General features: G+C 38.9%; 1 protein-coding gene across 6 annotated transcripts in view; it reads left to right on the forward strand.

Moving 5' to 3' along the window:
- Positions 1-6,316, forward strand: part of ZCCHC17 (zinc finger CCHC-type containing 17) — a 70,320-nt gene that overhangs the window by 31,802 nt on the left and 32,202 nt on the right. The window lies entirely within an intron of this gene.

Raw genomic sequence — 6,316 nt, forward strand, 5'->3', positions numbered from 1 at the left:
ATTTTTTTTTAAATTTTTTAGTTTTTTTCCTGTTAAAAAAAATCCCAGAGGCGATCTTTAGATAATAATCCATGCCTCTAACCTTGTAGACTACCATTCTGCAAATTGCATCTTTGCATTAGAAATGGTTTACCAGCAGTTTTCAAGCTGGCAGTCAGCAGTCTGTAATTAAGTTTCTCATTTTATGTTGGCTGGGATTTAAATGATGTGGAACTAACTCTTCCCCATCCCATAGGATATTCACCTCTTTCTGTCTGAGCACAGGTTTTCTTGTTAGTGTACTTGCCATAGCTGCCAGTGCCTGTAAGTCCCATTCTTACCTGGGCATATGTGACACTTTGAGGTCTGTGCGGGATTAAAGGCCTGTGACCTTCCAGCAGTCAATTTTCAACTCACTTTATCCATACCCTGTCAGGTGATGCCTCTGATTGTGGCTGACAGCTTATAAGTGACTGTCAGTCTGACAGCTGGGCTGAGACAAGCCTTGGAGGGAAAGCTCAGGGAACCAAATAATTAGGTGGAAACTCTGTGAGTTTTAATCCTGAGATCTATAGATTGGTTGGATAACCTGAACAATTGACTTCCTTACAGTGTATCTTAGTTTCTCTGCCCATAAAGAGGGACGATTATTAAGTTTCAGCCTGAAAGGACTGAGTTAGGAAGTAACTCTGGTCTGATCAGATCTTAACATCTTTGGCTCAGGAAGGTAGATTCTAATTTGAGCTAGTTTCCCAGATCTCCTGTTCTCAGAATACTTCAGCCACTGCTGGGTTGAAGACCCCTTCGTAGTATTCAAACCTAAGCTAGATTTTCTTTCCCCTCTCATAGTATTATCCAGTATAACTTTCTGTGATGATGAAAATATTCTTTTGTTTTTTTGAGACAGAGTCTTAATCTGTTGCCCAGGCTGGAGGGCAATGGTGCGATCCCAGCTCACCGCAACCTGGGTTCAAGCAATTCTCCTGCCTCAGCCTCCCAAGTAGCTGGGATTACAGGCATGTGCCACTACACCTGGCTAATATTTTTGTATTTTGAGGAGAGATGGGGTTTCTCCATGTTGGTCAGGCTGGTCTTGAACTCCTGACCTCAGCTGATCTGCCCACCTTGGCCTCCCAAAGTGCTGGGATTACAGGCATGAGCCACTGTGCCCAGCTGATGAAAATATTCTTTATGTTTTCTGATTTGTTTTTTGACACCAACTCCCCAATTCTGTGGACACCAACTGGGTCTCCAATGACTCAGTTCAATTCTGACATTATTTATCTGGATCTTGTGTTAGATCTCAGTCCCATGAAATTACCCGCGCTTCATTTATCAGCTGCAAGTCCTGGGCCACTTGTACTTCTGACCAACCAGTTGTAAATCACGGGTTCCATCATCACCTTCTTAGATTTGAGACTTTGCCAGAATGGCTCATAGAAGTCAGGAAAACACTTTACAGTAGTCCCCCCTCATCTGTGGCTTTACTTTCCACAGTTTCAGTTACCCTAGGTCAACTGACGTTTGAAAACGTTGAGGGAAAAATTGTAGAAACAATTCCGAAGTTTTAAATTGCAGTGTGATGAAACCTTGCACTGTCCTGCTCCATTCTATCTGGGACATGAATCGTACCTTTGTCCATCCACACTGTGTACACTACCTTCCCATTAGTCACTTAGTAGCCTTCTCAGTGATCAGATCTACTGTCTGCTATTGCAGTGCTTGTGTTCAGGTAACCCTTATTTTACTTAATAATGGCCCCAAAATGTAATAGTGATGCTGGCAATTTTGATATGCCAAAGAGAAGCCATAAAGTGCTTCCTTTAAGTGAAAAGGTAAACGTTCTCCACTTAATAAGGAAAAAACTGGGGACTACCAGAGGGGGGACTGAGGAAGGGGGAGGGGAGTACAATGGTTGAAAAATTTATTGAGAACTCAGTACTTCTGTAATGGGACGATTACAAACCTTAGCATCATGCAGTATACACAGATAACAAGCCTTAACATGTATTCCCAGAATCTAAAATAAAAGGTGAAGGAAAATTAAGGAAAGAAAATGTAAGCCTATCTTGTGGTTGCTAAGATCTACACTAAGAATGAATCTTCAATGTGTGAAATTGTGAAGAAGGAAAAATTCATGCTAGTTTTGCTGTCAAACTTGTAACTGCAAAAGTTACAGCCACAGTGTGTGATAACTGTTATTACAGTATGTTGTTATGTTATTATTATTGCTAATCTATACCTGTGGTTAATTTATAAATTAAATTTCACAGCCAGGCATGGTGGCTCACGCATGTAATTTCAGCACTTTGGGAGGCGAGGTGGGCGGATTGCTTGAGTTCAGGAGGTCAAGACTAGCCTGGGTAATGTGAAACTCCATCTCTACAAAATACTAAAATTTACCAGTCATGGTGGTGTGTACCTGTAGTCCAAGCTACTTGGGGGCGCTGAGGCGGGAGGATTATTTGAGCCTGGGAGGCAGAGGTTGCAGTGAACCGAGATCATGCCACTGCACTCCAGCCTGGGTGACACAACAAGACCCTGTCTCAAAAAAAAAAAACAACTTTATTTTAGGTGTGTATGTATAAGAAAAGACATATATATGTATATGTGTGTATATATATGATTTGATACTATTCTTTGCCAGTTTATTGTAAAGGATACACCTTAGAAACAGCCAAATAATTGAAGAGATACATAGGGCAGGGTGTGGGTGGAGTGGGGTGGGGTAGGGTAAGGCATGATGAAGAGCTTTCCTGCTCTCTGGGTATGCCACCCTCCCAGCCCTAGGATGTGTTTACCAACCCAGAAACTCTACAAATCTCATGTATGGGAGTTTTTATAGAGCTCAGTCTCTAGTTCCCAACCCTCCTTTTCCCAGATGTAGGAGATTGGTGGGTGAGACTCAAAGTTCCAGTCCTCTAAGCCAGCATGGTGGAGCGCGCCTGTAGTTCCAGCTATTTGGGAGAGTGAGACAAGAGGATCGGTTGAGCCCCCCAGGAGTTTGAGTCCAGCCTGGGCAACATAGCAAGACCCTGTCTCAAAATAGAAAAAGAAAGTTTCAACCCTGTAATCACTTGGTCTTTCTGGTGACTAGTCCATCATGAGGCTATCTAGAGACTTCACTCTGTCAACTCAACATAAACTCAGGTGTAATCACAAAGGGCTTATTATGAATAACAGAATACAATCCTATATCACTTAGTAAATCCCAGGAGTTTTAGCTCTTTGCCAAGAAGGGGGACAAATGTATTTTTGTATTATACTACATCTGTGCTGATATGGTAGCCACTGACTTTTTAATTTTACTTATTTCAACTAATTGAAATGGAAACTTAAAACAGCTTCATGACTACTGACTATCTTTTTAGGCAGTGCAGCCCTATACAATTATAAAGTTGTTTTTTTTCCTACTGTCTTCTGCCCTTCAGCACTAAACTATGAAATTTTGAGAACAGAGATTGTTCAACATTATACTTTCAGAGTTTTTTGCTTATGATAGAAGCTCAAATATATTTAGCAGTGGATTCAGTTTAGCAAATAATTGAATTCTATGTTCAGATTAGCTTTTTTTGGTGGGAACACAGAGGTAAGAGAAACATAAATCCCTTGCTGCCCTCAGATTGCTTACAGTCTAGTGATGTAAACAAATTACAGTGTTGTATAATAAAAATGGGTATTGTTGCACTTAGTCCATGGAATTGTGAATGGTTAGGCTGTTTGGATGAGTCAGAGCATAGTACATACAATACCTGAGGTATAGTGAGTGGGTGTTCAGTAAATCTCACTGAATGAATGAATGAATTCTAGTCTCAGTTCTACCATTAACTGCCTTTTTGAGCAGGTTGCCTAGTCTTTGAGCCTTAATTTTCTTATCCCTGAAATGAGAATGCTATGCGTATTTTAGGCTCTGAGTTTTTTGACTGGCAGGACCATGTTTCATTAATCCTTGGATATATTTTTGCCTATAATATAGTAGATGTCTAGTAAATGTTTTAGTAAATCCTTAATCCCAACAAGATAAAGGATGTTAAAACACTTTCATTAATGTGCTTATATTATTGTCATATATCATTGATTGGGAGATGACTGACTTGAAAAGTGGAAAGAGAATTTGGATTCCCCAGAGGTAACAATGACCTTTCATTTTGACATTTTTTTTGGCTGCAGCTGTCCTCTAATGATTTGAGATTTTCACTTCTTTCCTTTATTGCCAGTGGAAATTATGAAAGAAATTAATGTTGAATCTAACACATTTGGGGCAACAGTTTTAAGGGGACTATGATGAGCTCACTCCATTACTCTCACGGTGATTGAAGAGCTAGCCCTTTCCAAGTTGTCAGGTTTTTTTTTTTTTTCTTGTTTTTAACAGCAGACACTCAGATGGGACTTGTTCTGTTTAAATGTCATGTTGGGTTTATTGAACTTGATGACAGACTTGATATGCCCCTTGGGCATTTATTTATGGCTTGATGTCAGAAATCCAGGCACAGATTGCTCTGAAGAGCTCCCTTCCATGTGGTGTGGCAAGCAAAGCATTTTTGTTTATTTCTGTTTGATTTTGGAGCATATGCTTGAACAGATTTAGATATGCTTTCTCTATTTGTAGGTAAGTTCATCTTTCTCTTTTTTTTAATTGAAAGGATAATATAGATTAATAAAGAAAAATGAGGAAAATGTTGGTACGATGAAGTAGACCTGATAAACTCATGTTTGAATTGCACTGCTGTTATTTATCAGCCTTGTGACCCTGGATATTTATATGATTTCAGACTATGTTTTCCTGTGAACCTTTGTCAAAGAGGATTAAATGAATGGATGGATATAGTATATATAGTGAGGTACTCAGCACAAAGGGAAAGGGCCTCAAATCTGTTATACAGTGTCCTCTACCGCATATATGTCACCTAACTTTTGGTGGTGTGTCTGTGGTAACAATGAAGTCTCTCAAAAATTCAGACTGCTTTCTGAGAATGAATCTAGTCATGAATCCCCCCATATAGATTATGGGTTCAGCCATAGATAGAAATAAACCAAGTAATGGCCTATAAATCTGACTGAAGAGATGGGAGCACTAAAGATTTGGACAAGACAATCTGGGTATAATTCCAGGGAAAAGGGATTGGGATGAAATTATAATTTAGGAGACTGAAATCATAATATTCTGTTGTTGTTTTTTTTCCTTCTTGAGACGGAGTCTTGCTCTGTCGTCCTAGCTGGAGTACAGTTGCACGATCTCAGCTCTCTGCAACCTCTGCTTCCTGGGTTCAAGTGATTCTCATGCCTCAGCCTCCTTAGTAGGTGGCACTATAGGCAAGTGCCACCATGCCTGGCTGATTTTTGTATTTTTTTAGTAGAGATGGGATTTCACCATGTTGGTCAGGCTGGTCTTGAACTTCTGACCTTAAGTGATCCACCCACCTCAGCCTCCCAAAGTACTGAGTCACTGTGCCTGTCCTGTATGATAATATTCTATTGAGGGAGAGAATTATGGGAACAAGCAGGGAGTTCTTAGCTTAAAACATAGTAAACATAGTAAAAGAAAGGCTGAGTGCTTGAAGTTGGTGGAGTTTATCTTGCCTTATTTAGGGCAGAAATTAATCTGATTATATGAACTGTAGAGATGGATTTTTTTTATGAGGAAGTGATAGTCCACTAAACCTTCTGGACAAAAAAAAAATCTCAAAAACAGTTGTCTCCCTTTTGTTGTGATTCCATGTGGGAGCAATTTCTGATCACTAATGTAATTGTACAGGTATTAAATACCTAGGCAGCAGCTAGTTTACCTAGATGAGGACTGAGAACCTTCCAGGTATAAGGAAAGTATATCTTGTAATGTAAATTAATAAACTGGTGAATTGTATCTCTCTTTGAACCAGACACTAAAGTGACATTCTAGTTAATGTATTTTAGTACATAAGCATCTGTATGCTGAAGACTTACATATGCAACTGCCTACTTGACATTTACATTCAAGACCCAGGACAAGGGCTAGATGATGTCTTTTTTAAATTCACTGTATAAGCTAAGGCCTTAAGGTAATAAGCTGTTAATATCTCAACTTTAATAATCCTGTACCCCATTATAACTATTTTTATATTTCCTTTTTGTCTATGTCCATGTGAGACATAGTTTCACATTATTTCAATCATAGTGTATATTATTATTTAGTGTTAGTTTTGTTATAAGTTTTGTGATTGGAAATAATTCATGCTTATCATAGAAAAATGGAAAAAAACCACAACAGAAAATGATCATTATGTGATGTTACTACCATACAGAGATAGGCACTGTTAACATTTTGGTGTATTTCTTTTTTTCTTTTTTTTTTTTTTTT

The sequence above is a fragment of the Cebus imitator genome, unplaced genomic scaffold, assembly GCF_001604975.1.
Source record: "Cebus imitator isolate Cc_AM_T3 unplaced genomic scaffold, Cebus_imitator-1.0 Scaffold51, whole genome shotgun sequence".
NCBI classification, from domain to species: domain Eukaryota; kingdom Metazoa; phylum Chordata; class Mammalia; order Primates; family Cebidae; genus Cebus; species Cebus imitator.